Raw genomic sequence first — 20,347 nt, forward strand, 5'->3', positions numbered from 1 at the left:
GTTTCTCTTTAGGTCCAACAATAATAACTTCAGTTTGTTTCTGTTCAGCTGGAGAAAGTTTTGTCTCATCCACACATTTATCTGTTCTCAGCATTTGTTCAGTGACTGGATGGGGTCAAAGGTCACCTGGTGACATCATAACGTAGAGCTGTGTCATCAGTGTAGTTTTGGTATCTGATATTATTTCTTGTTATAACCTGAACCTGTGAGAGCTTATAGATATTGAATCAGAGGATCCTAGGGTTGAACCTTGGGGAACCCCACGTGACCTTTGACCTCTGATGAGAAGTTTCCAGTTGAAACAGCGAAATCCCAGTTCTTTATGTAAGATTCAAACCAGTTGAGTTCTGACCCGACTCTCCAGTCGGTTCAGTAAAATGATCGACACTGAGGTCCAACAGAACCAGAACCAGAACCAGCTCTGTGGTTCTCCCACAGTCCGTATTTATATGGACGTCATTGAACACTTTGACTAGGCCGGTCTCTGTCCTGTGGTAACCATGGAAACCAGACTGGAAGGAGTCAAAGTTTAGTTAGGAAGCTGTTTAACTGTTGAAGCTTTTTCAGTAACTGCTGATGAGTCAGAGGTCAGAGGTCAGAGGTCGGCCTGTAGTGATTTTATCAGAGGTTTGATAACTGCTGGTTTCAAAGCCTGATGAGAGCCAAGAGTTACTATTTGGATCAGATCAGCAGCGACAGGCAGGACTTTGTTAAAGAAACGTTCTAGAGTTATAGATCTAGAACATCCAGACAGCAGCAACTGGAGCTTCACTGACTTATTATTTCTTCCAGGGTTTTATAATTTAGTGGCTGAAATTGGGTCATTTTTGCCCAACAGAACCACCAGGACCAAGCCAATGGTGGAGCAGGTTCTGATGGTCGCTACATTAAGTATCAACCTCCTTCATGCTGGTGAAGTTCACCAGACCCGGTCAGATCAGAACCAGATCAGAACCGGGATTTAAACCTGGTTCTGATCAAACCGTCTGGGCCGGGTTGAGAGCAGGTCCGTTTATCTCCCTCCTGACGAACTCTGGACAGTTTTTCTTCTTAATTCTCTTTAATTTGTCTCAAAATTCCTGTTTGGTCCAAATAAAACCATCAGAACCAAAATTCCTCTGGACAGAAACCAGATTCCTTTAACCCCTTTGAGCTCCTCCCCCTGCATGCTGACGCTTAGGGGATCTGCCAATCAACGGCCATTCTTTTGGTTCTGATCCAAATGTCATGATGGTAGTTGAGGAACATAGATCGGTAAACCTAGAAAGCTAAACATACAAGTTTGGAAAATTCATATGTAAACCAGCTGAAAATAAACAATTACATTAATCAGCTAGGATGGATCCATATTATGGAGATCCAGTAAGATTGGTTCGGTTCTGCACAAAAAGCTCAGTTGGTCTGACTGGTGGTTGCTACAGAATCTAAAGGTCCTGAACGTCGGAGCAGTTGGGCTTTTCAGATGTTTCTGGTTCTTCTTGGAGGTTCTGATTCCTGATCTGGCTTTTGCCTCACTTCCACTGAGCGGTGCGGTACGGGTCGGTGCGGTTCGGTTATGGTCCGGAACGGGTTAACCCCTTAACCCACACCGGGACGCCTGCGTGCCGTTTTTCCATTGTATTTTCCGGGGCTGAGATTTAAGGGTTTAAACTCTGCCAGTGTCCATTATGACGCTTTTATTGGGCAGCCTAGAGCGCCCCCTGTTGGTTGACACCACATTCGACCAATAATGTTATGAAATGGCTTTTTCCAAGCCAATAATGTCCAGAGAGCTTTGAGCTCGTTTTGACATGCATGTATTGTTTCTGGAATATTTCTGACTGGTCAACTGGAGACTAAATCTGAAGCCACCGATGTGAATCCAACACGTGTCTTAAGGATATCAGGAACCTTGGGGTTTGTTTTGACATGAATCCACCAGCTGCATGCGTAACCATCTGTAATCTGTGCGCCTTTGCTGCATCAAAGTCAGGCTCTGTGCGCTCTGATGCGTAACGGTGTTTGGCTAACTTCACAGGAGTGGATGATTATGGCCGTACGAGTTCTGCTAAGTTAAATTTGAGAAAACAAGAAACTTTTAGTCGTCGTCTGCTACAGTCAGAGCAAGGGGGGGTAAAATGTACCAAAGAGCGAGAATGGGGGGCCGAGGCAATGGGCCGCAGGAGGAATGCTGGGGGGGACTGGGATGGTTAAAATGGGGGGCGGGTCAAAGAAGGAGGGGGACCGAGGGATGGGGGAGGGGTTGTTGGGGGGTGGGAGCAGCGTGTCGTTAGAATGGGGGTCTAGCAAACTGTTGGAGTGATCGGGGGACTGACGGACGGACGGACGGGGGCAGGGGCGGACAGCGTGTTGCAAGAAGGGGGAGGAGGTCTGACATTGGAGACATTTGGAGACTCCAAGTGTCTCACATAGACAACATCTGTACGTCCTCAAAAAGAAACAAGTCCAAAATGACATTTCTTTTTGTGCTATCTTGATCAGTCTTGAAATCCATGAGCAGAATACTTTATTCTACAGATTTATTGTATTTTCTAGTCCATACATTCAACACTCAATGTGCATTTTAGGGCTGTTGTTTTAGTATTCGAGTAATCTATCGATTATTCTTACGATTAATTGAGTAATCGGATAAAAAAAAAGATAAAATAAAACATTGGTAAATAACATAACAGCAGTTTTACTATCGCATATCAACATCAGTCCAACTTTTCATATTTGAGCTTCCCTAACAATAACTTTCCTGTAGTTTAGAAAACTAACCTGTAACAATAACAGCTCACTTTCTAAGTTAACCTGAAGAAAAGTGATACAAGAATCTGAAATTATATTCAGTTCAATAATAAAGAGGCAGGCTCACAAATATGCTTATAAAAAGTGTTTATAGTCCAGCTTTTTTTCTGTTTTCATCTTCAGTCACTTTAATAGATGAACTCTGACCTTTCCCAGACATTTATAGCTTTGTGTTCATGTTAGCGACGGGATTTGACACTTTTGTTCATCACACTCAGAAACTCATCTACCAGCTACGCGCCGCCACGATGAGTTCCGCCACACATTTATTGAGACTGGGATGATATGAAATCAATTTTCCAGTTCGTCCATAAAGCTACACTTATGTTAATCATCTAATGCTCAGACAGGACAAACAACATGCACACACACACACACACACACACCCACACACACGCACAGCTAAGGAGAATATATACAGACCAGTTAACATGACATGTTTTTGGACTGTGGGAGGAAGCCGGAGAACCAGAGAGAACCCACCATGCACAGGGAGAACATGCAAACTCCATGCAGAAAGACCCCGGGCCGGGAATCGAACCCAGGACCTTCTTGCTGCAAGGCAACAGTGCTACCAACTGTTCCACTGTGCAGCCATGTATTTTCTTAACCTTCATAAATTTCTTTGAAAATTTGTCGTGATTCTCGCTAGTTTGATCCAGCAAGTCTGAAAGGTAAAACTGTCGGTGAAAGCAGGAGATTTAACTCGGTTTGTCCTGACATATTTACCATCCCATCCAAACTGGGCTTGACTTATAATGAGTGTGATGGTGTTAAAGTTGATGTGAATGTGCTAAATGGAAAACCTGGAGATGTATTCCAGCTGTGGTGGTTGGTGGCGGGCTAACAGGTTGTAGGACATCAGCCAGTCAAGGTGTATTTCTCTTTGTTTCTTGCATTCAGTTGATTAGCATGTTTACTTCTAGAAATGATGAGATCCTAAATGCTCCACTGGTTTAATGAGACATAAACCATCAGAAATGCAAAACATTCTTGCTTTTCCCTCCGAGTTGTTTATCAGTGGCGGCCATGTTGAATTCATACTGAGCACTTTAAACATTCCTGGTGAGAATACGGACTCTGTTCTGTTAGACCACAGGTGTCAAACTTCAGTCCTCGAGGGCCGCTGTCCTGCAGTTTTTAGATGTGCCACAGGTACAAAACACTGGAATGAAATGGCTTAATTACCTCCTCCTTGTGTAGATCAGCTCTCCAGAGCCTTAATGACCTAATTATTCTGTTCAGCTGTGGTGCAGCAGAGGCACATCTAAAAGTTGCAGGACAGCGGCCCTTGAGGACTGGAGTTTGACACCCCTGTGTTAGACTGTCCAGAGCTGGGACACAAAGACCCATTAGTGGTTTTGATGTTGGATGTCCTTCTGTTAGCGCAGCTAGCCCAGCAGCTAACCCAGCAGCTAACCCAGCAGCTAGCCCAGCAGCTAGCCCAGCAGCTAACCCAGCAGCTAACCCAGCAGCTAACCCAGCAGCTAACCCAGCAGCTAGCCCAGCAGCTAACCCAGCAGCTAGCCCAGCAGCTAACCCAGCAGGAACTTTGTACTGAAAGGAAAATAAGGATATTTCTTTAAATTTTTAAAGAAATAAATATCCACGGTTGCTGTGAAATTATACAGATGACTTCCTGTTTCTAATTTATCCTTAGCACATCCTGTAGCATAGCTAGCCTGTGGAGAGCTATGCTAATGCTAGCATAGCATGGGGTAGCTCTCCATAGGCTAGCTACGTGTCACTGCATGATTGTCCTGGAGACACGATCCACACCATCAGCTCATTTATGAAAGAAATACATCTTAAATTTGCTAAATTATATCCTCTAAATATTTCTAATGTAACATGTTATATACATTATTAAAATGTATATAACAGTTATTAAATGCATATTATTAACATATATATATCTATAAAGCGTAACATAAATATTCATATTAATTAAATATTACTTGCTTTAAAAGGACTTATTTTCCTTAGACAGTGTTATAATTCTCTTAATGAATAATTGTCTTAATTAGTTTAAAACATTTTAATTCTGTAGAATTGTGCATTAGACTCATTGATTGGACTGTAATATATTTATACTGTAATGTCAGTGAAGCATCTCTTCTAAAATGAGCTAAAAGCGTTCACAGACTCCAGGAATATTTTCATGGGATAAACAGATTCATTATTCGTTTTTCCTCCATCATCGTGTTTTCACAATGAATGCTCAGAGCGGTCACACAGTCTAGTCTAGAAGTGTTTTGTTATTCCCTATAAATCACACTTTATATATGTAGCGCAGCACAGCTAGCATCGGGAGAGCTACGTTATCGGCTAGCTTAGCAATAGGACAAAAGCTAGCACAGCGTAGCTACGTAGCAGGTGGGTAGCAGTAGCTCCTAAAGCTGCCATCTTGACTCTAGAAGTGAGTCCTCAGATCCTCCTCAGGAGTGAAACTATAAAAACATCAAGATAAAAAGTTCTGTATGATTTTAATAAATTCTTGTTGTTCTCTTGTTGCTGATTCACCATAAAACGAGAAAGTCTGGTCACTGGTTCTGTTTCTAGTTTGGTTCTGAAGCAGAAACACTTTGGGTCAGAATATGGATTATCTTAACTTTTGCTTTCTAATGTCCAGGGGCCTCATGCTTAAAGCGGCGTGCCCACAAAAAATGTGCGGCGCCATATTTTACCCACAAGTCGGCATGTATAAAAATGTACTTTGTGTCAAAGTTTGTGTAAATATACGCAAACTTTTTGCAAACTTTTTCGCTGGCGGGAAAATGTGCAGCAGCCACACAAACTTCCTGTGAACAATAATAAACTACAAACAGTGAAAACTCACTAAATCCACTGAAATCTGACGACATTCAGTTATTTAGACCAAGAAGCATCAAACCTGATGATTTTTAAGATTTTAATATTTTATTGTTTAAACGTAAACGATGAACTGAACCGCATTTATCCTCAGACAATAAGCTAACACCAGGGGGCGCTATAGCTAATTCTGGAAAAGTCATAGCAGCCCCAGAAAATATTAGATTTAGTTGTTTTTTTTCTTCTAATTTAACATTTCTTATATGTAGCTGTTGCGGCATTTTCATCAAAAGACAAAAATAAAAATAAATTATTGTTCACTTGGTTTATAAAAACATCATGCATGAGGATTTTAACTTTGTGCGTATTATAGCTTCCGTGATGATGCTGGCTCCGCCCCCATGCAGACATGGAGAAATCCTCCCCCAATCACTCCAGGGTGTTTGTCAGCAACGGACCAATCAGCGGTCAGAAAGTGTACGACCCTCATGCAGATGAACTGACTGTCAGTGTTTATCATAGCAAACTACCAAATGTTAGGCAACACAAAAGTAACCGGTAGTAAACATAACATTTTTTATCATAAGGACATTTATTGATAGTCAAATCAGGCCCTGAAGCGCTTAATTAGGCAATTAAATAAGCACAAGTTAATTACAAAAAATAAATATATACGATATATGACCCTTTGCAGCTGACGTCTCTCTCTCCACCATGATGGATGTCCAAAGCTATGCTGTCCTGTAAAACCTGTGAAATGTACATGTGGCCTAATGTCACTTTTATTTAGTTGATTTGGCAGTAAAATGTTCACAAGCTGCTGCTGGTCGGCTGAACAGACAGACAAGAGTCCAAACCAAACCTGTCCTTTAATTTTAATGAGGAAAGATGCTGATGGACGCAGGAATCATAATGACTGTTAGCTGTTGGTGTAACCGCAGATTTACAGCGAAAACTTTATACAAGGTAAGAAGATTAACGTTCATAAATATGATTAGAAAGATATCAAATATCGCATTATGGAGAAGATAGCGTCTGACCATCAGTAACCATGGAAACAATGCCACGCCGTCATGTAGCCTAGCATGTATGGAAAAAATGATTAGCATCTCGTTTTCTGTAGGTTTTAAAGTTGCTCCGGTTTAAGAGGAAACGCTGTTTATGACACCGTGACATAAATCATGTGGTGTGAATTCAGGAAAAGTCGGTAAACTGATCGACTCGTCAGCAGGTTCGGTTTCTCAGCTAGCTGGTCCAGGTTTCTGTGAATCCCGCCGTCTATGAGCCCAACCAGGTGAGTTACCTTCACAGACAAATGATCTTGATTCCAGCAAGTAGAAACCATGAATAAACACAAAACCAACTTTATCTGCTCAGTTCAATCCTCCAGATTCTCACTTCGATCTGCATCATGGAGCTTCGATTGATTAAGTGACGTAGTTGCAAAGGGTCAATGACAGGGTATCCCCTATGTCATCAATGCTGTTTTAACCAAAATAATGTAATATTATCTGGAAGTCATCTGGCTAATGGCTCAAGGCTTCATGCTGACGTCTAAGCGTCAAATAAATGCAAATCAGTCTGATTAAAATAACAAGACTAATGTGTGTGTGTGTTAACTATAGGGAAAACAGATCCGTCATATCATCCTCAGTAAAATGCTGAGCTCCCCCTTTGGACCTGCAGGAAAAATTCTGGAGCCGCTTCTGCCTAACACAGAATAAAGAAAATGGAAATAAAGGATGTGAAAACCTCAATGTAAATAATCATGTTGCTCAGTTTGTGTCTCATAAAGATGAAACTCATCGTCTGAATGCATCTATTTATTCTCACTAGAGAGAAACCAGGGCTGATCAAACAGTTTGATTATTGAAGGTGATCAGGTGTGGAGACAATCCCAGGTATATCAGTAGCTGCATCAAGGTGAGCCGCTACCTGAGGAGCTTTGGCTCTGATGGAGAACATGGAGCCATTGATCAGAGATCAGATTGATCTGCTGGTTTCTGAGCGTTTAGATTCATCCAGACTGATCATCCTGGAGCTCTGAGCAGAACTTAAAGCAGGTACCGGTACCGGTACCGGTCCAGCTGCAGCCGTCCTCCAGTGGAGCCAGAAATCATCTGGACTCTGTAAATGTAACTTCTGCTCATGATTCCTGGATTCAGAAGAGACATTTAAATCCCGGCTGAACGCTCTGCTGCTCCAACAGCGTCTGCTCTGAGATCTTTATTTATTAAATAGTTAATAAATACTTTATAAAATAAACAAGTGTCTCCATTAGATAAAAACAAAATAAATAAATGTATAAAATATTAATTTGTCCATCACAGTTTTACTTTACATAATTATTTATTTAGTTCAAGATTCATTTATTTCAGAATTTATATATGAATTAGATTTTTTTTCATAATTGTTTCATTTTGTAAAGCTAATTTCAGGGGCTTTTATTTATTTTATTTTATTTCTGTTTTATCTGAGGCTGATAGTCACTGAGTTTATATCACAAACTAGTCCTGGTTGGTCCAGATAGCTTCACATCATCAGTCACTTTGTTCAGTAACCAGTAATCCAACATGTTGCTATTTTAAATCCAGTAATCAGTACAGTTATTGAAATCACTGTGCGTTACTCTCTTCTTTTGTAATTTAATTTTATTTCCTCTCTTGTTGAGCGATCACCGTTTCTATGCGACAGAAACAATGGAAACAAGATCCTCATTTTGTTGGTGGAAAAACAGGAACGATTTTCAGTTTCTGTCTCCAAGTCCGATTATTTAACCGACTTTGGGCTTGTGTTTTTGTTTGTTTTTTTTAAAGCTGCTTGCAAATTTAATGAGTCGCTGGTTGCGTCTTTTTGGGTTGTTTTTGAACGTGAAGTTGCTCCTCTGGGTTTGGAAATAGCAGAAACTCATAATAAACCCCAGAATGTGTCTGACATCCAGCTAGTTTTAGTCAGACCTTCCAGGTACATCATTACCAGGATGATCCGTCCCGCTGTGTCTTTGTTAATGTTAAGTTAATATATTTGCTGTGAACGACGTTGATCTTCTCGTTGAGCTCCAGAAAACATGGAGACTAATATGAACAGAGCAATAAACGTGAAAACAGCCACGAATGAACGAGTCTTTAAAGTTGTGCGACTAAACGCCATTATAATCATTAATATTAAGATAAATGTCACTAATCTGTGCAGCAGCCATCTGAACTGTGGAGCCGCAGGAGGAGCTCTGACCTCTGACCTCTGACACCAAACACAGGGCCGTAACACACAACCTGCAGGCCGGGGCGCAGGGGGGGCTTTAAAATCCTTCTTGGAGTTTTCCAGACAATAAAAACAAAACAAAATTACTAAAGTTTTTTTTTGTAATGTTGTAACCATTAAAAAATCTCCCCTTCAGTTCAACCTTATCAGTGGAGACACATTGTTAATGTTACTATTATTAAATAACTTACAATTAAATATTGGCAAAAATCAATGTAATTTTCACAGCGTTGTTGTTAGCAGCTGCTGAAAGTAACTAAAAAGTTACTTTTAATGTAACTTAGTTACTTTCCAAATCAAGTAGTCAGTAATCTAACTCAGTTACTTTTTCAAGGAGTAATCAGTAATCTGATTAAAGTTACTTTTTCAAAGTAACTATGCCATCACTGGTCGCAAGTCAGGATGATGATGAGTATTTATAATGTGGAGGATATTTAATAACTCAAGATGAAAACTGCTGATGATGAGCGATGCGGTTTAGCCGCTGCAGCAACACAACAGGCTTTGTGTTCTGTAATCTGGGGAGGTGAGCTTTGTTTTTGTGCTCTTATTTTGAAATGTGTTGGCCTTCCAGGGCAGCTCTTACTGTTGTGCTGATTAGAGGCGAGTTCCTGTACTGCAGAACTCTTCAGCCTTGGCCATTTTCCCGTTCAAACCCTGAGGTTTGATAAGCCCCGCCCCCTCAGTTAAATACGACAACATGAAATTAAAGAGGTTGAAATAAATCAGAGTTTAAAAAGTCCCCTAATTATGTAAAGTAGCTTTAAGCAATAAGTATCAAAAAATTAAACATAATTATAAGATAAATGATGACATAAAAGCAAAAACCTTGAAATAAATCTTTAACTACGTGAATAAAACTGTGATTAACAGAAAATGCTTCCCATTAAAACTTTTTATTTCTGTGGGAAAACTGTTTATTTACGATATTTATGGATTATTCATAACAAACAGTGTCTACATGGCGTATGTGGTGGAGCTGCTTTACTGCACGTCTTCCTACTTCCTGTCTTCCTGCAGTCAGAAATATGGACCGAGGCCGCTAGCAGCAGATTATAATAAACATCCCTCCATTATCCAACACGCGAGGGCAGCTGGTGTCTAACTCTGAGAGGACAGGGGAACAGTGAGACAGACAATCACACACACACATAAAGAGACTGTAGAGAGCATGGGCGTAAAGCCCGGGGGGTCCCGGGGGTCTGGACCCCCAATCTTTTAAAACTCTAGAATCCCCCCTTGAACCAATGAATGTTCCTGTTGGTGTTGAGCTGTGGTGCAGGGGTTAAGCACAACCCACATAAGGAGGCCTCGGTCCTCAACGCGGCCGTCGCAGGTTCGATTCCCGGCCTGGCGACCTTTGCCGCATGTCTTCCCCTTCTCTCATTACCCACTTTCCTGTCAATTCACTATCAACTAAAGGCCAGTAGAGCCAATAAAACCTTTAAAAACAGTTAGTGGTCAGAGCCCAGTCAACCTGGCAGATAAGCTGGAGAGAACGCACCTTGCACAGCGAACATGAGAATTGAACCAAAACACAGTTTATTTGCTTTATTTTGAAGGAATTATCTTTCAATACTTTGTCCAGGGAATTGATTTTCCTGAAGCTGTTGCTGTGAGACGCCTTCTGAATATTTATTTATTCCTGCAAATGAAATAACTCACGCTGAGCACATGACAGAAACATAGTTAACTGGCCTAAAGGAGAGGAAAATACTTGAACTCATTTTATGGTAACTGATTTATTGAGTCTTTGTATCCATGGATGTCAAAACCATCATGGAGGGCAGAGCTACGGGTGGCTAACGCTACGGTCACTGAGACTCATTTCAACCACAGTTTGACTATTTTATTCTGAAAAATCTTTTATTTTGTTCCACTTTTTTCCAGTAAAGTTTCTATTTGAGTTGCAACACTTGTGGTACATGATGAACTACAACACAGTACCCAAAGGAAACATTAGAGAGGCAAAGTAAAGAGAAGATGCATTATTCTGATGCATAATAATCAATGTTCCAGTTATGATGAACCAAAATCTGCTCTGACCAGGTTTTAGTCTGAGTTAAAGGAACTCAGGCTTTCAGCTGGTTTTCAGTTTTCTGGAAGTTTGTTCCAGATCTGTGGTGCATAGAAGCTGAATGCTGCTTCTCCATGTTTGGTTCTGGTTCTGATGCAGAGCAGAACCAGAACCAGCAGGTTGATCCAGCAGCAGATCTTTAATCTTTCAGTGATTTATAAACTAGCAGCAGATTAAAGTCTCAGTGAAGGAATGTAGAACTAGATGATGTAGAACTGGGTGGTGTCTCTATCCTCCTGGTTCTAGTCAGAACCCCAGCAGCAGCGTTCTGGACCGTTGGGTTGTCAATCAGACCTGTGAAGACGCTGCTGCAGGAATCAAAGCCACTAAAGAGAAACTAAAGCCTGGATGAGTTTCTCTGATCTGAGACTTTAGTCTCTGGTTCTGGAAATGTTCTGCAGCTGCTGGAAGGCCCACCCTGGAACCCAATGGTCAGGTCAGAGGTCGGAGGTCAGCCTGATCTGCAGTTTACAGCTGGAAGAACTGAAGCTGTGCTGACTCTAGATCTATAACTCTAGATCCTCTTTAGTAACTTCAGTATCTGTACAGAAAGTTTTGTCTCATTCACACATTTCTCTGTTCTCAGCATCTGTTCAGTGATTGCATGGGGTCAAAGGTCACCTGGTGACATCATAACGTAGAACTGTGTCATCTGCATCGTCATGGTAACTGATCTTATTTCCTGTTGCAACCTGAGCCAGTGAGAGCTTATAGATATTGAACCAGAGGGTCCTAGGATGGAGCCTTGAGGAACCCCACATGTGACCTCTGACCTCTTGATGAGACGTTTCCTCTTGAAGCAAATACGTCAGGAAGTAAAGAAGCTTTTCAACGTCTGCAGTTAGAAATAATTAAATATAAGAAGCACCTCAAACAAAGACAAGCAGCTTCTAACACTAGAGGCAGAAAACAGTAACAGACTGTAGAGCTGAAGATGCTTGTTTATATCAGGGAAGAAGATTCTCAACTCTCCTGCTGCAGCTTCTGGGCCCAACGGTACATGGACGTTACGCATCTCATCAACGAAAATAAGGCTTGTGGCCTAGCATTTACTTTAGCTAGGCCACCAGCACAGGTGCACCAGAAAGTTCATGACAAACTTTAAAAAGTTTTTCTGTTTGCTTGAGCTGGTCTTTGGGGCGTTGCCTTACCCGAGGCACGAAAGGGACCCTGCAGCTCAGAGGGAGGCCTCTCTTCATTTCTGAGGTGTGTGCTCCATGCTAGCTAGCAACCTCTACTTCCTGTTTATCCCAGCCATGCGTAGCATCAACATGTGATGACATCATGCAGGTTGATTCGCTCCAAAGCAGGAGATGAAAACACGACTATGTTGGTTCAGAAGTCGGATGTTGTAGGATGTCGGTGAGCGTCGCTACGTTGTCCAGTGTTCAGCTCTGAGCGCTAGCGGTTCACCAAGGTTTCATGCTTGGAGCATTCGTTGCTGTAGGCAACCTGGAAAACCCGGAGTGGAGTTTAGTGGCGTGACTCTTCCATCTATGCAGTGAAGTGGATTCTTTCATGATGCAGTAAAAACATCTCTGGAGGAAGTGAGGTCATTGTAAAAGTGCGAGGAGTCGAATGTTTTTCAAATGTGGGGTTTGGTCCCGTTCACACTCAGTTACAGCGACGGCCATGTTTGTGTTGTTGATTTAACTGAAGTCATCAGATTCTGCCTGACTGAGGCGAAAGTGAATGTTAGGAGTTTCTGAAACCTTTGGATATTAATAGTTTTCTAGGATTTGGGTCATGATTCTGTTGTTTTATATCATTTCATTTGATTCTGATATTGTTTAAAGTTTTTTGCTAACTGTTGGTTTTGACATAAAACTCTATTTGTTAACCTAGCTACTATTCTAAGATGAAGATTTTCCATAAATCCAGATTATTTCATTATAATTAGGTTGTAAATATATAATAGTTTGGCAGAAATAAAACTGTATAGTTCTGTTTTCTACCAGGAGGTCCGACCCAAACCGCTGCAGCCTGGAAGCTGTTTGTTCATTATGAGGAATTCTGCATTAAACCAGATTAATCTCAGCAGATTTTGCTGCAGAGCTTCATGATCTAGCTGCAGGTGTGTGTGTGGGTGTGTGTGTGGGTGTGTGTGTGTGAGCAGCTATGGGGTCAGCAGAACTCCGAGGTTCGACAGGTTGTTGCTTCATCCAGGATCAGACGGTGCAGTTGGAACCGCTGCAGGGTGTTGATGTTCTGGATTCCAGAGATTCAGGTTTTCAGGTTTTCTGTTGCTTTACTGAGCATGCTCAAAGCAGGATGAAGGTAGCAGAACCAAACTTTCACTGCTGAGCCGCTGAAGCTCGACGGGCCGGCCTGAAGTTGCTGCTCATTTCCTTTGACTACCAAGGTCCATGACTGGAGCTGTGATGTTTGATAATGGCTGAAGTGGAAAACAAACCTGCAGAATCTTGTTGAGAACGTTCCCATGGTGGATCAGACGTCTGTAGGTTCTGACTCGGCTGCAGATAAACGGAACCGCTGAAGCAAACCTGAGCTTTAGGTAAACTCGCTGCTGGCCGGTTCCTCAACGTTCAGCTGCGGATCGGACCGGTGTTGGATCGGACCGGTGTTGGATCGGACCGGTGTTGGATCAGACTGCTGAGGATCAGACCGGTGCTGGATTGGACCGGTGTTGGATCGGACCGGTGTTGGATTGGACTGGTGCTGGATCGGACCGGTGTTTGATTGGACCAGTCCGTCATTAGCTGCCTCGGCGCTCTCTGCAGATGCAGGCAACATGCAGCGTTCTGCTAAAGTATGGTGGCCTGTGGGAGTCAGTGTGTTGCAACCGCTTCAGCTTCTGGACGCGCTCCAAAGCAAACATCATGTTTTCTTGGCCTTCTTCCTAGTTTCCCCGCAAGAACTCAATACTTGGTGCTGAAGTCGTTTATCACACTCAGCGCCATCAGCTAAAACAACAAACTGGCTCCAGATTGTAATTTCTGCTCCGTTTTGTTCTGCTGTTTAGGATCAGGAGGGTTTTCACCTGAACTCTGAGGGTTTCCAGATGTTGCAGCAGGACAGATTGACAGGATTCCTCCTCCTGACTTGATCCGGCTTTTCAGCAGAAGCTTCTTGTCTAGGATGATGATCATGCCTGCAGCAGGGCTGTTTGGGTTTCTCTCCAGGACGCTTCAGTTCTGTCCCAGGTGGTTTAGAGGTGGAGAACTTCTCTCCCAGCATGCACCAGACCAGGAAGGTGTTGCACACTGAGCTGCAGGGGTTTTAAGAAGAAGAAGAAGAATTACTTTATTCATCCCAGCAGGGAAATTATTTCGCAGTTACAGCAAGAATTTTTTATACACAGATTAACACACACATGACGGGAGCTGCGTCTGCAGGCAGCCAGCTGAGCCGGCGCCATTTTTGAAGGAGGACATGCGGCAAAGGTCGTCGGGACCGGGAGTCGAACCCGCGACGTCCGCGGGTCTAAGGGCCACTGTTGAAGTGGGGCTGTGTGGAGTAGTTAAGGGTTGTTGCTGTCTTACTGACTGTCAGCTGCACTGGCCTGAACAGTTAGCAGGTCGAGGTTTATTCTTCCTGAGCTGAAGGGACTGATGCTAAGGCGCTAACTGCTAACAGCTGTTGCTAACTGCTAGCTGCAGTTAGCAATACAAACTGATTCAGTTTATCCCTGATATTCACAGGAGTTACTGACAACAGAACATGAACATCCAGCATCAGTGAATACTTCAGACGTCCTCTAAAACATTCATAACACCAAATGTAGCTGAATATGAATTATTAACGGAAACCACAGAAACCAGCATCTACAGTTTCAGTGTCTGTTTTTATGGAGCCAATCAGCACCACAGAAAATGAAAGGCACCGGTCATAAACTATTTTCATGCAACATAATAATGACATATTCAGTTATATTTATGTTTATTTGTTTTTATGAAAACAAATAAACAAGCTGAACAGAGAATCCACATCACACATTCACCATCATGTATTCATAGAACTACAGGAGTTACATATAATGAATCAAATGAACCGTTTCAGCTGCAGGTCACATGATTCTCTGATCTGTTCCTTCATTGTTTGGTTTTAGTTTCTTCCTTGACATATTATGTGTGTAACGTTGAAAATATCTGTGAATGTGCACCGAAGGTGAGGGAATCGTAATCTGTGAAATTGACCTATGATCTTCAGACTGTACTGTTGTAGAAATCGGTTACTGTAATAATAGTTAGATGGTGGGTTGCCGGTTCGATTGCCGCTCTGTCTAAGTCTGTTGTCTCCTCTGTAAAACATTTCACCCGCTTTGCCTGCTGGTGCTGGTCAGGGGGCCCAGCAGGGGGCGCCGGTGCACGGCAGCTCTGCCTCCAGCTGCTGCTCCGCCCGACTCGCAGCAGGACGCTCTGCTGATCAGCAGCGGCTCTCTGAACCGACCCGGCAGAGATCGCCTCTGTCAGACCCTCAGAGTGAAGTTTGGACTTTGTTTCCAGATTTTGTCAAACATTATTTTTATAAGAGCGTAAAGCTGCCAGGTTAGACGCTTCAACACGCAGAGAGACGCTGATCAGTTGGATGGATAAAAAAGCCCGACATCGTTCCGCATTGTCCCACATTAGACCGTTAATTTTTTATTAAGAATTTTTTTGGCACTAGTTGCCTTTATTTGACAGCAATCTGACAGGAAGAGGAGAGAGGAGAGAGGCCTGGGCTCAGCGGACCGAGGACGGGCGTCGGACTCCAGATACCCGGTCTACAGTCTCTATATGTGGGCCGCGCTAACCACTGCGCCGCGCTAACCACTGCGCCCCGCTAACCACTGAGCCCCGCTAACCACTGCGCCCCGCTAACCACTGCGCCGCGCTAACCACTGAGCCCCGCTAACCACTGAGCCCCGCTAACCTCTGCGCCGCGCTAACCTCTGCGCCACGCTAACCTCTGCACCAAGCAACGCCTCTATTCCGGTAACCTTTGCTGGTATTTTCAGTTTTTCTTTGGTAAATTTATTTACATTTTTTTACAAATGTCTGACAAACTCACCTAGTTCACCTTCTTTCATTTTCTTGGAGAAGTCAGTTATTGCCACTAGTGGACTGACCCCGAAAAAAGTCATTGCAGAGTAAAGAATCGACTAGTAGAGCAGTTGGTTGCTACCCCAGTCTCTTAGGGAGGTAGACATGCACCCAAAGTGAAACGTGATTATTCCATTGATCAGTGGTTTGGCTTTTGTCTGATCAGGAACCAATAAGAATGTTAGCTAAAGTGACTGAAAACTCCTTCGTTTGTTGTTTGCTTGTAATTCCTCTGCTGTTGTTTTGGTTGAACAGCAGGAGTTACACTGCTAACAGCAGTCTGTGCTGTTAGCGAAGAGACGGCAACAACCCAGGGAGAAACAGATTGTTTCCACCATTAAAGCTACAGGTGAACTTCACTATGAAGAGTTTAATGTAGGGCTGAAACAATTTGAGTTCCTCGAATATTAAAATTCCTCAAGGAAAACTGATCTGCCTTCCTGAAGTTGTGTTTTATTGCTCATCGCGCCGGGCGGCGCTCTCACTTCCACCTGTGAGTTGTTGCTAAGTGCTAAGTGTTAGCAGCATAGCATCCAATGTTGAAGTTCGGCCTGGGAGGATTTTATCGATTGATGATGATGATGTTTGGGTTTTTATTGTTTGTTGGGGATCAATAAGCCGTTCTCCTCCCGGAGCTGCCGGTTCAGGTGTGTTCATGCAGGTGAGCCCATGAACTGAGCACTGCTGCTGAAGTTGATGATTAGCGAAAGTGTAGCTTTACGGACGACCTAGAAAATGAATTTCATATCATCCTGGTCTAAACAAACGGGAGTGGCGGCGCATCATGGCGGCAGGTGGTGGTAGATGTTTCTGTGATAAACGAAGAACAAGAGCAAGAAGAGAGTTCATCTATTGAACTGGCTGAAGATGAAGACATGAACTAAAAACTGGAGTTTAGACATTTTATAAAATAAAATACTCTGTAAATCTGTAAAAATCTGCCTCTTTACAGATTTTAATAAAGGCTGCCTCTTTACTAAAATCTGAAATATAATTTCAGATTTTTGTATAACTTTTCTTCAGGTTAGCTCAGGAAGTGAGCTGTTATTATTCCAAGTTAATTTTCTAAACAACAGAAAAGTAGGAAAGCTCAAATATGAAAAATTGGACTGATGTTGATATGCGATAGTAACTCTGCTGTTATGTTAGGGTTACTAATATTTTATTTTATCAATTTTTTTATCCAATTACTCGATTAATCATAAGAATAATTGATAGATTACTCGATTACTAAAATATTAGTAGTTTAATGACCTGTCCATTTACGGCGGGTTTTAGGTGTCACACAGGAAACTGTCCGGTGGGAAACACGGTTTCCATCAAAATGTTCTGTATGTGATACAAACTGATCAGGTTGGAGTCAAATTTTGAAGAGCGTCTGACAAAAGAGATTAGAAAATATTGAATCTTTCATGATACATCAGTGAGGGAATATGAGGACTTAATGGGAAATGTGTGGAAGGAGCCGCTGGGAGCCGGATGAGGCAAACGGAGGCATGGAGTCCGTTTGGCTCGCAGAACAAACAGAACGTCTTCAGACTCCACTCTGTGTTCATTGCTGTCCTGATGTAGAGCAACCAAACCCGTCTGCTGCTCAGCCGGGCCAGGCGTTGGGACGGGAAAAAAATACTGTCCACAAAAACAGAAATGAGGCAAAAATGACAGAAAACATAAAGTAAAACATTCATTTTTATGTTAACATCTTTGCATTTTTCTGTCAGATGGAATAAAACAAATTTTAATCGGAGTTTAAAGGCTAAACATTTGAACTGGACCTGCTGCAGTGAAAACAAAGTTGTCAGTAAAATTATGAATAACTGTCAGGTCATTATAAATTGAAATGGTCAGTTGGTTTCCCAGCAGAAGGAGGTTGTCTTACGACTCTTAACCCGGAGCTGACAGGAAAATGTCTGAAGGAACAAACTTTGGGTTATAAAAACACCAGTAAAAGCAGGAATGTGTCATTTTATGGTTGTCCTGATAGAGAAACTGGGTTAGTAAGTAAAAGGTCTGGAGTTCCCAGTCAGCGCTCCTCTAGAGCAGTGTTGTTTTATCCTGGTTTTCCTGATGAACTCTGTGAGCCGGGAGAATCCGGGCCGGGAAACGGCCCTCCATGTTTGGACCTCCAGAAATGTTTGGTTGTGTCACAATAGAAGTGAGATTCTCAGGTAAACCAACGAGGAGTGGAGGTGCTTTGGGGGTCAGTTTCAGTCTATGAATCTCTCTCCTGATTGGCTGTTGCTCCGGTTAGCAGTTAGCTTGACTCCGCCATCAGAACCTCTGTGATTCTCTGAACCTCAGTCGCTCTGACTGCTGTCTGCCGCAATGAAGACACGTCTCCATACAACACCGCCCCAGATGAACCAAAATGTCCCTCCAGATCAGAAACAGCATCAGGAAGGAGTTCTGGTTCCTAGGAAATCACTTCCACACTCAAGTTCAGAGTTATTATCTTGTCCTAGTCAAAGGCTTCAGTCTCCTCTGGAAGCTGGACATGGTTCAGTCCTTGGTGCAATTCAGTCTTTAGCAGGGTTTCCCCCAGTGAATCATAAGCCTGGCGGCCCGCCATGCTTTACTAACCCATCAGGAAACGCGGCGTTTCAGGATCGTGATGCGTTCAGCGGTGGATCCATCAGAACATTTTACCCAGCTGGACCTGTGAGGTTTTTACATGGAGGACAAAACATCAACATGAACTCTGTTTCCTCTTTTATTCAGTTTGTTTTTGTTTCTCTGCTTGTTTTTACCTGTGAAGTGGGCGGGGCTTGTGTCCTAGTGGCCCTACCTGTTCTGTTATCAGCTCATCTTCCTGAGAACATTTAATTCAGCTCATTTCGGCGCCAGATTCTGCCTGAAGGCCGTTTACATCACAAACTGATCTGATTCATGTACAGAAATTCAAAATCAAACTGATAGAATCGTACAGACTGAGCATGCATGTGGTGACAGTGGAAAGAAACAACGGCTGGGGCTCAGGAGGCAAACTGAGCCAGGTGTACAGAGAGCAGCTGAACTTTGACCTGCCGAGTTCTGGATGTCAGAGAGGTGGACCAATGGGACCAGAGACACAGACCCAGATGGATGAGTGAAATCCGTTGTTCAGGAAGGGAAGTGGATCTCCTGAAGAACCTTAAAGCTGCAGAATTTAACTTTTATAAAAATCTGTTTATTAAAACTGTCGCCATGTTGTTACAGTTTAATATGAGATGGATAATCTGTGAAAAACTCCAGCTGCTCTGCCTCATCCTGCTGGCAGAAATGAAACGCTCAACGTCAAAAACAACCAATCAGAGCCAGGAGGAGGGGCTTAGTGCTGTCAGTCATCCTCAGGGAGCCGCTGCTAAATGGCAGAGAAACAGCAGATCGTCATCAGTGACCATGCTAACTAGCTTAGCATTCATGGCAGACTCTGCTGTCAGGAAGGTGATTGACAGCGCTAAGACCCGCCTCCTGGCTCTGATTGGCTGTTTCTGACTGAGGAGAAGGCAGATCTTTTCTCACCGATCATCTCATGATGCCACAAGGTGACCAATTAGCAAATAAGTAATAAATCTAGTTTTTATAGAAGTTGGATACTGCAGCTTTAAACCTGAGGTCATGAAGTTCTGGGGAGTAATCGGGTCGTGGTCCCGGTTCCGTTTTCCTCAGGTTTCCTCTGATGTTTGATTCCCAGCGGGATCCAGTCATGAGTTTCTGAACCGGTCCCGACCCATTTACAGGCTGATGCATTAAAACATCTGTTTGCTGTGGAAAGCTCGGTTCTGAAGAATTTAAACCGACGTCATGACGCCTCTGATCTGACTCCAGAATCCGTCCGGCACCAGGAAGTGGGCCGGCAGACGGGCTGGTTCTCCTGATGCTTCCTGGCCCAAACAGGAGACTAATAATCAGACGCAGGCGGCAGCAGAACATCTGTTTGCTGTAAAGAATCTGGGCTTTGTTGCCCCCCTGAGCCTTGTTGCCCCCCCTAGGTCTTGTTGCCCCCCCGGTGCAGAACCCGCCTCCTGCTTATCTCTGATCTGCCGTCATTCCAGCGTCTCGGAGGCGTCCGGGTTGCAGCCTGATATTTGCCGCTCTGCTCGGTTTGTGATGTTGCAACACAACAGCTGCTCACCTCCAAATATGGAGCTGCTCTCAGCGCTTTGTTTGGTTTGAGCTGGCGCACGCCGCCCTGAAATAAACTTTCACCTACAGATGGGTTCTTCTAACAGTGAGCTCCATGTCCGCCTCCAGGATCGGAGCTTTAATCATCTTTAGGAGTCGTGTTGAAGGGGAAGCAGTCGCTGCTGTTTGGTCGTCTGAATCTGCAGCTTCATCCCAGATTTCTTCCGTCCTGTTTGTCCTTCGGCTGCAGCAGAACCAG

At 43.2% G+C, this 20,347-nt stretch overlaps 1 protein-coding gene and 2 long non-coding RNA genes across 5 annotated transcripts in view; 2 read left to right on the top strand and 1 right to left on the bottom strand.

Moving 5' to 3' along the window:
- Positions 1–20,347, top strand: part of dlc (deltaC) — a 385,702-nt gene that overhangs the window by 355,747 nt on the left and 9,608 nt on the right. The gene's annotated exons all lie outside the window — the stretch shown is intronic.
- The window catches only part of LOC116737554 (uncharacterized), a 21,446-nt gene continuing 1,099 nt past the window's right edge, over positions 1–20,347 (top strand). The window contains exons 1-3 of the long non-coding RNA XR_004342846.1: positions 1–12; positions 4,147–4,156; positions 8,113–8,117. This is a non-coding gene — a long non-coding RNA (uncharacterized LOC116737554). The remainder of the gene's footprint in view (positions 13–4,146; positions 4,157–8,112; positions 8,118–20,347) is intronic.
- LOC116737553 (uncharacterized) overlaps positions 9,487–20,347 on the bottom strand; it is a 20,947-nt gene continuing 10,086 nt past the window's right edge. Inside the window, exons 2-3 of the long non-coding RNA XR_004342845.1 lie at positions 12,761–12,768; positions 9,487–9,519 (exon numbers count right to left, since the gene is read on the bottom strand). This is a non-coding gene — a long non-coding RNA (uncharacterized LOC116737553). The remainder of the gene's footprint in view (positions 9,520–12,760; positions 12,769–20,347) is intronic.

This window comes from Xiphophorus hellerii, chromosome 18 (assembly GCF_003331165.1).
Source record: "Xiphophorus hellerii strain 12219 chromosome 18, Xiphophorus_hellerii-4.1, whole genome shotgun sequence".
NCBI classification, from domain to species: Eukaryota; Metazoa; Chordata; class Actinopteri; order Cyprinodontiformes; family Poeciliidae; genus Xiphophorus; species Xiphophorus hellerii.